Consider the following 9,981-nt stretch of genomic DNA (forward strand, 5'->3'; position numbering starts at 1 on the left):
TTCCAGTTGTTTATGAGAAGAGTTCTTAATTTTATTCACCATGAGAATGCATGATGAATAGTATATGCTTATGTCTTAATAGATTTAATGATGTTACCCTCTAATTAATTGAAATTCACTAGCATGGTATGTGTTTATGTTAATCATTACTTGTTGTGAGATAAAAATAATTTGAGCCTCGATTTAATGATGGTTGAATTTATCTCTACTATGGGAATGATGGATTTCTTATGCATGTTGCATTCTAGTGGGTAACATTTCTAGGACCCATTCACGGTAGAATTACATGTGATAACTATTCATAAATAGACTACCTGTGTTAATACAATTGTCAGTAAACTCTAACTACCTTCCCCAACTATAAATGCTTTTAAAGGAAAAAGGAAGCAAGGAGAAGGGAAAAGAATCACTAAGTCTGGTGATGACCAGATAGCACTCGATGTGCATGTGAGTATTCCTTTGACCATGCTTAAGGGTTGGGAAATGATAACTATAGTGTGTTGATGTTAATGATTTTCGTAATGTCTCCTTGAAGTCATTATTCTGAAATGGTCACATAGTAGTGTTATGATAGTTGTTGCATCTAGCATCAAGTGGTAACTCTGGTGCATGTGTGACACTTAGGAGATTATGCTTCTAATTGCATAAGTAGAGCAATTGCTTCTGGTAAGGGTGGTTTAATTTGTTAGTTATGCATGTTGAACCAAGGAAAAGATAAGTAACTCTATTCTTTATAGAGAATAATCAATTGTGTTTTATTAAACAGTTGGAAATATCATGGGGTTGGTTTCTATAGTAAAGATTGATTGTTTATATGTTTTCTTGGTAGAGAAAATATGATAATGCTTGCAGTAAAAGATTGATTATTTTATATGTTTTCTTAGTAAAAAAAAATAGGTAGTTCCTCCTAGAAAGACTACATGTGAGTCTTGAGTGAGAAATGCTTGTCTCTTGTCATTTTTCTTGGGATAAAATCCTTGCTAAATATAGCCAAAGTATCTTCTTGAGAAAAGAAGATGAGGCATATAAACGTCCTGAGGACATAGCATGAAAGGTGGCCAAGTTTTCTTGAATTAAAATATGTATTTTTATTTGATAAAAGTTTCTTGGAAAATATATATATGCTAATTGCATTATGATTCTAGTTAGTTTCTAAGTTCTAGTGAAATGATTATGCATTACATGCATGATAAAGATAGCTAAAGATGTGCTTCTAGGCACATAGATATTCATTTCTAACTTTTTTGAAGAAAGAGTATATTACATATATACATAAATATAGTTTCATTCTAAGAGTGTGCATACTTCATGTATGAAGATGAAGGATTTTATGAGAGTTTTCTTGAAAATAAAAATAGGGGTTCTTTCCTTTAAAGACACATTAGAATAGTGTTCATACAAGAAACAAAATCCTTACTTGTTTCATGAAAAGAACTATGTGCATTGAAGTAAAGTAATTATGTTAGGAAAAGACATGTTGCATAATGGTAGCTATTGTGACTTTGGAATTATGACTCTGTGTGTACATAGAGAAAGTGATCATGTTAACTTTCTTGAAGACAATAATCTTTTGAAGAGATTGTCTTGCTAGGTGAGTTGTGTTGATTTCTTGATTTTGGATGGATAAGTAAATCTTGTTCTGTATCTTGATTTTTATGCATAAAGATGGATATCTTTAATAATTCCCTGAAAGGGAAGATAGAAGAATGAGGTTAAAATGACTTCCTTTAGGAAAGAGGTATGTAGTTTGTTGTATGAAATAATGGTAGTATTCTAGTGAAGGGAATATGTGTTGCATACATTAAAGAAGGGCTTATATGATAAGCAATGGTATGCACAAAGATTAGTCATTGTGATATAGAGTTATGTTCTTTGTATGTTAGAGAGATTATGTTTAATTATATTAACGATGCATGACCAAAGCTAGCCATAGTAAACGTAAGATAATACTCCATTAATGACGATTTGGATTAAGACAACAGACTAAGGGAAATTGGAAATGTTTAGATTATTAACTCAACTATTGTTGACATTTATACAGTAATGAATATTTGCATATAATTTTATGCATGATAGTATTGTGCCGCAAACTAAAAAGATTAGGGAAGTGAATACTTGTTAAAGGATGCATATGTATAACTAACATTGCTAATGGGATTAAGTAGTGGTAGCTTAATGTCAACAAGAAAACGCGTCACGTAAAATGTTGCAATGAGAATTGCAATCATAAATGAGAAAGAATAATGTCATATGATATGCATGAATTATGTTATTTGGGAAATTTGCATGCATACAACATGTATGATAGATATGTTTCCCATCAATCTAGATGTTGTGGACCCATGTTGAAGGAAGTGTAGATGCATCGTATACATGCATGTTTGTTTTGTTAATAATAATGATTATATGGGTCAGTATGTCAATTACCTTGGGTTGATGACAGTTACCTGCCCGGAGGGGTTGATGGTACTTGTCTGCCCGGATTGTGAAAGGCTTGAATGCCTTGGGTTGATGACAGTTACCTGCCTGGAGGGGTTGATGGTACTTGTCTGCCCGGATTGTGAAAGGCTTGAATGCCTTGGGTTGATGACAGTTACCTGCCCGGAGGGGTTGATGGTACTTGTCTGCCCAGATTGTGAAAGGCTTGAATGCCTTGGGTTGATGACAGTTACCTGCCCGGAGGGGTTGATGGTACTTGTCTGCCCGAGTTTGGGTTGATGGCAGTTACTTGTCCAGAGGGGTTGATGGTACTTGTTTGCCCAGATCTCCTCTCCATAGAATTCTTGAGCTGGTTGGCCAGTGGAATTCCATGTTAGACCTGGTAAGGTCTTTATCAAAGAAACTATCTGGATGTGAAAATGGCTTGGTTTGGTTGTGGAAACCAGTTCCCATGGGTTGGGAATTCTTTAGTCTATTGTGATTCTCATGGCTAAAGAAATTAACTAATCAGTTGTATGTGATGTTAAAAATAAATTCTATATATAGTTGTGTGAAATGTGTTATGCACATTCAACAGGAATGAGTTTAATGTTCAATAAGGAGTTATTGGAAATTTTAATTCCTTTATCATATTATTAATCTTGTAAACGTCTTAGTAGGGGCTAAGACCATTTTCAAATGATGCAGTGATTGACTGTTTTGATGATTAGAGAGCTAGGTGCTCTTTTGGTACATCTAGAAGCACTTTGCGGATGTCTTTAGTGAGAATTCGTTCAGTGTGCACGTGAGCAGTGATTTATCATTTGATGATTAGTGTTAGTGCTCTTTAAGTACTTGTAAAAGTACTGTGATTTAGAAATCATCTAGCATTGCACAATTGATTGATAGTCAAAAGTATTTCATTTGACTCAAAATATAGTGACTAATGCGATTGAATTTGTTAGTCATATATTACAGGAATTACTTACCATGGAGGGTTGAAGAATTGTCCAACCACTATTAAAAGGCTTACATGAAAGTATTCATGATTTTCAAGAATAGATGGTAAGTAATGGTAAGTTGACACAAAGAATTGTTTATTATGAATTTGAATACGGGCCAAGTAATGGAAATTAGAACTTGCATATTTTTGCAATTATGAATGCTTATGACTATTGATCTTTCTTATGATTATATCATTACTATTTTGTTTGTTGTCATTATTGGAATGAAATCTTTGATTTTAAAAGAGGAAGGATCACATTTTGTGTGGTTTAGATGGTTATATCATGAGTAAAATCTAAAGTTCCAACGAGTGATGAACACCGAGGACGGTGTTCCTATTAAGGGGGGGAGTATGTAACATCCCTAAATAACTCGGTGTAAAAATATACAGTTGAGTAAATAGTAATTCTTTTAAAAGATTACGAATTAGTTATAAAACTAATTCTTGGTACTTCCTCTTTTTCTCCGATAATTTATGTTTCAAACGTGCCACTCTTCGGAGATATTTTTCCACATCTCATAACTATGGATTGGCCAGCACCCTAACAGAAATACGGGAGAGGAGGATGAACTCAGTATAGTTTCCAAAAATAAAGTTGGTTACCAATTATTTTGGGACGAAGTGGCAGACAATTCATGAATTCTTTGCGCTGAAGAAATTTCAGGTTGTTTATCAAGTAATAAATCTTCCATGTTGTACCAAAAAAACAGTTTCTGGATTCCGATTTCCTCTGTTTTACTTAATGGAAAATCATTAAATAAGCAAAGGGGTAGCTTATTCGATATCTCTGGAAAGCACGTTTGCTTCATTGTGGTGAGAGAAAACTGTACACATAATCACTCAAATTGGTGACAGAAGGTTTAAAAGTGAGGTAGTTGGATAATGATAATGCATGGAGCGGAAAACGTGTTGGACCCTAATGCAAGAAGAGGAAAGAGACAGACAGGAAAAAAAAAAAAAAAATTGGCTACGTCTAGTGAGGACCAGATAGCCAGGCACTGAGTGCAAATAACTTGTTGACGGACAGTGGTCCTGCAAGAAGCTTGCTGACGGACAGTGGTCCTGCAAGAAGCACGGAGGGGAGATTCGGGTCCAGTAGGATGAATCTCACGGATGGGAGGAAAATTAGAAGCAGATGGGAAGAGGTAATCTCAGCTTCTGAGCGATAAGCAAATTATCCGAAAATCAGGTAAGTGTCTTAAGCCTGTAGAATGTTTAAAAACTGAGCAATAAGTGGCAGGCTGATATAAAATTGCATGACTGTGTTCATTATTAAAAATTGTGCAGTAAACCGTGGTCTACAGTAGATGTTGTCTGTACTGTATTCTCTATCAAGGAACGAATCATAGGAAAATAGTATTGTTGTATTATTTACAAAGGGAACAGGTATAAATCAATTAGTTAATTACTGGTATTTACAATTCACTGACATTAGAGAGTTATCCCTAGGAAACAGGGTAACCCTGGCAATGGTAAGCCGAAAAGTTACAGAACTAGAGATTATAGAAATGGCATAAACTAGGGAATTCCGCTGTGTTCCCTCTGAGAGGGAAAGAACTATAAATTATGATATGGGTAATTAATGGGAAGTCCGCAAGAAGAACAAAAATAACCGTTCAGCCTTGTTTCCTTTAAAAGAATTGCATATGGAGCGGATCGGAACCCTGTAGGAGTCAAGAGAACAAACCCTACTGATTCAAACAGGGTGTTAGTTCACTCTGTTGGGATGGAACAACGTTGTGTCTGCAGAGTTAATTGGCCAAGAAACTGATTATTTGGCAGAGGTAAACGCTAGCTATCAGAGTAGTGGAAACAATCTTTTTTTTCCCGTTAAGGACTCGTTAGGTAACCGGAACTCTTATCCCGAAACCGTAAGAGTAATCCCTTCAGAATTCAATGGGGTGAGAACGGCTTGGTTGAAGTTCTGGATATCAATCCATGAGATCTCAAGGGAATTTAATCCTGGTGGCCAAAACACGAATTAAACTGTTGGCATGGCTTTAAAACAGCTAACAGCAATAAGAAGCAAATACATTTATAACCAGAATTTTTACATTGTGCGACACCCAGAGACACGTAATGTCCAATTATATTACGCAGAACAGTAATGTTTGTCTGCTCCATTACGAAAGATCCCAACTAGTATATATAACAACAAGGAGTTAAGAAAATGAAAACCCAGTTCTGTGTATTAAAACAATAATGCTGTAGGCATACATTGTACTGTATAGTGGTGCTTACTTTTCCTGAACCTAAGGAAACATTTTCTCTAAATACTGAGGCATACCAAAAAAAAAAAAAAAAAGAAACAACTGCAGCAAGGAGTCGAAATGCTTGTTGTTCGAGTAGATTACTCCAAGTAGTCCAATCACAGGACCCTGAGAGCCTCAAACTTAAAATTATATCTCAGTTCATTGCTACCCAGGTCTATACCGAGAACCCCAAGATACTACAGAGAAAGAAGACTGCATGCGTTGATCAAAAAAAAAAAAACACAGACCATATAACTAGAACAATCGATGCCGAGAGCCAAGGGAAACCTCCGTTGTTTGACCCAGAATCTTCTTCGAGCATGGAAATGCTTACCCGAGACCGAGCAACCAGCTTGCGAGAATTGCTGTTTGGATAGGAACTCCCAGAACCTCGGTCTCATTTCCTTTTTCCTACAACACAGGAAGGAGATTAGAAAAAAATAAATTCTTAGTAAACTAAGCAACTGCAAGAAATATCAGTGCATGATAAGCAACAGTAGGAAAGCGATAACCCGGTATAGGGTCGAACCACCCAGATACCAAGGTTGGGTTTGGGCTGCGCTAGAACCCCACTGACGGTCATTTGTTTGCATGAGGTGCTCGCAGAGCGAAAGAGGGAAACAGTGAGCTGAACCATCGAAAAGAGTAAGGCCCGAATGATGCTTAATCCCGATAAGGCGGTGGAGTAGTTCCTGTATTGGGGCCAGGCCGTTGGATCCGGATCCAGCATCCTTAGCCGTTGATGGGGTGGAAAACCCAAGGTCGCAGATTCCCAAGTCTCACCTGCCGGCCATGTCAATCCGGACAGCATAATAATTATTGCAGCTTGTTAAAGCTTAGTTTTTAAAAGGTTTTACATTGTAATGTTTACAAGCGATAGAACCGAGATGTACCCGTAATACACTTGCTGGCAGTCTAAAGTATGCGATATTAATGCATCCAGACCATAATCATATGGGCGAATTAGATACCGAGCCCTCATCAATGTCAAAGGAGACATGTTATTATAAACAAATGAAAAAAAACTTGTTTTTACTGCATAGTTAATGGGTTCGGGGTGTTACAATTGATTAATCCAAACAACATCTTTTGATAGGAGTATGTTCCCCATTTGGTTCTAAATGTGGTTTTTAGTCAATCATCTGGATGTACGAGGATTTGATTGTAACCTGAAAATCCATCCAGAAAATACATTAGTTCTGAACTTGCAACTGACTATAGTAACTGCTCCATAGGACATAGTGGAAAGTTTTCCTTCTGACAAACTTTGTTGAGATTGTGAAAGTCTATGAAAATTCGAATATCACCATTCTTTTTCCTAACTGGTACTAGGTTAGAAAATGACCCGGAATGTCTAACAGGAAAAATGATTTTGGCCTTAAGAAGTTTATTTAATTCATATTTGATTTGATTTTCCAAATTTGGATGAATATTTCTCAACTTCTGTTGTACATGCTTTTCGTCAGATATCATAGGAATAGTGTGTTGTATGATAGAAGTATTATATGTCTTAAGATAATCATAATTCCAAGAAAAAACATTTTTGTATCTTCTTAGCAAATGGATGAAGGCTAACCTTTCTTCGGGTGCAAGACCAAGACCTAGATTAATATTCTTTGGTTTAAGATCAGTTCCAAGATTTACTAATTCAAACCTCAATGTTGAACTTTGAAGTTTTGAGTTAGTTGGTTTCTTGAATCTGTCTTTAAGATCATACAGATCTTCCAGCTTAACTACATATTTGGGTATAGGATTTTCACTTGTCTTTTGTTTGAGGTGACTATCATGTTGGTCTTCATCTATTATCTGGTCATCATATGAGCCTTTGGATGTTAAAAAGTTTATGATATCTGGATCATCATTAAAAAATCGTGAAAAGGTGATATTATCGGGAATAGAAGGTCAAAAAATTAATTCTATAGAAAATCGGTCAGGACTGTAATCTTCTGGTGGTATGAGTTTGGATGCAATGTTAGCCAAAAGATCAGCACTTGCATTATAAAGTCTTGGGATCAGAGAAATATTGAATCCCAAGAAATGTGAGGTAAGGTCCTGGACTAATCATTGATAATACTTTAAATGTCCAGAAAGGCAGTGAATAGTGTTCCTTACCTATTTAATCACGATTTTAGAGTCTCCAAATACTTGGAGGTATTTGATATCAAGGCTTATGGCTTTGTACAATCCTTGAATTAATGCATCATACTCAGCAGTGGTATTTGTGCATTTAAATTCAAGTTTGCATGCCAACACAGTTTTCTCTCCTTCAGAGCTAACTAATATGAAACATATTCCTGCTCCATCATTAGATTTAGATCCATCAAAAAATAATTTCCAAAACAAAGAATTAACTACAAGTTTATCTACAAAATTGATACATTTGGAAGAATCTGTTTGTGAATAATTTTCAATCTGTGAGGTAACATAATTTTCTAGACAAAGTGAAGTTTTGCGCATTAAAATTTCCTAAAAATGATTCAACACAATAATTTCCAATAATATTATTGTTGTATGCAACGGGCTCATTTTCTCATTCCAGTTCAGTAATAGTATATTTTAAATGCTTTTCATGATCGACCCTTATTTGATTTGGCTTACAATTGTAAGGAAGCCACATATGAGACCAGTCTATTGCAAAATAGCCATGAAGATTTTCGAACCAATCTTTGTTGAGGATCAAGCCATAAAATTCAGGAATATCAACGACTAGTACATCAATTCTTTGACATACTCTCAGATTTTATGAGATTTTAATGATAACCAAAATGACTTCAACTTGTGTTCGATCTAACGATACAATGTGAACATTTGATTTCTAGGGTAAAACATTCAATTTCGCTCAAACTGTTTTTGGCATAATGTTGGATGAAGCCCCAGAATCAACTAAACAATTGTGCAAATTCTTATTAAATATTTCAAAAGTCAAAAGCAAAGGATGAGTATGAGAATTCAATCTACCACCAATTAAAACAACATTAGTTGATTTAACTTTATCTGATGAAGCACTGGGAGGCTTACCCATTCCTTGAACAGCTTGAGAAATCATAGCAGTAGGAAGAGGAGAAGTGGGAATTGCATTTAATTCCTTGAGCAATAGTTTATGCAGATGTTTCAGTTTTCTGAGCTCATATAGCATGATATTAGCTCTGGTCTTCTTCATGTCTTCGACTATGATGTATTCCATATCATCAGAAATTAACAATGTTTTGGCTGAACACAAAGAATTAGATTGAGGAGGCGATGCCTGAGTAGAATTGGGAAAACATTTCTTACTTATTCCTTTTCCTTTTACAGCAGAAGTTGATGGTTTTTTTTTTTGACTTGTCTGTGGAAAATCAACAGTGCTATTTCTTCTAGTGGCAATAGGTAAATCTTCTCCTTCTTCTTCATTATCTAACAAAGGAAGAATGAAATCCCACATTCCATGGACTTCAACTAGCTCTTCCTCATCAGCTTTTTCATCAACTATTGATACTTCTTCTTCTTCCAAATCTGATTCAACATTTGATATTTTCTTTGGAGGTTTAGGCTCAGAGATGGGATTTCTTTTAAAAGGTCTAAAGGGTTTCCTAGAAGAAGTTTTAGCTACTTGCTTCTTTATCTCAACCATTTCACTGGACATGGTTTTAAGTACTTTTTGCAGACCTTCAAGATCAAAAGGCTCTTTAGGTGTTTTCTTCTTGGATTCGTCTTTGAAGGTGACCTTTTTGGATTTTCCTTTTTCTAATGAATTTTTCTTCTCTAAGGCTAAAATTCATTTCTCTACAGCTATAACTTCTTTCATGTTTTCAGTGAAGGTTGGCTTAGCAGCTCTATCAACAAAAATAACTGCATTTGAAGGGAGAGAAAAAATGTACTATTCATTTTGTACTTCAGAACTTGGTCCAAATGCCATTGGGATTTTATTTAATAATTTTTTTAAACGCGAATTGAAATCCTTAATTGGCTCTCTAGATTCATCTTTTAAGTTGGAGTGATCATTAAGAAGAGTAGTTGTTGAGTTGTCATCTCCAAACTTGGTTAGGAATTGTTCTTGGAAAACGTTCAAATTATCAATGGAACCAAATAGTAATGAAAAGTACCATGATCCTGCTGATCCTTCAAAATTATAAGGGAATAGTCGTATAACAACATCTTCTTCTACAACTCCATTTAGATTTATAGATAACATGAAGTTGTTTATATGTTCTTTGAAAGGAAGACCATCATCGGGATTGAATTTTGGCAACCATTTTTCTGGATGGGCAGGTAAGGGATGTAATGGTCCAGCCATTTGAATGGATCTTGGATTTGTCCATGGTTTTT

This window comes from Pinus tabuliformis, chromosome 9 (genome assembly GCF_031772625.1).
Source record: "Pinus tabuliformis cultivar Carrire ecotype Pingquan chromosome 9, CPIR1, whole genome shotgun sequence".
In the NCBI taxonomy this organism is placed as follows: domain Eukaryota; kingdom Viridiplantae; phylum Streptophyta; class Pinopsida; order Pinales; family Pinaceae; genus Pinus; species Pinus tabuliformis.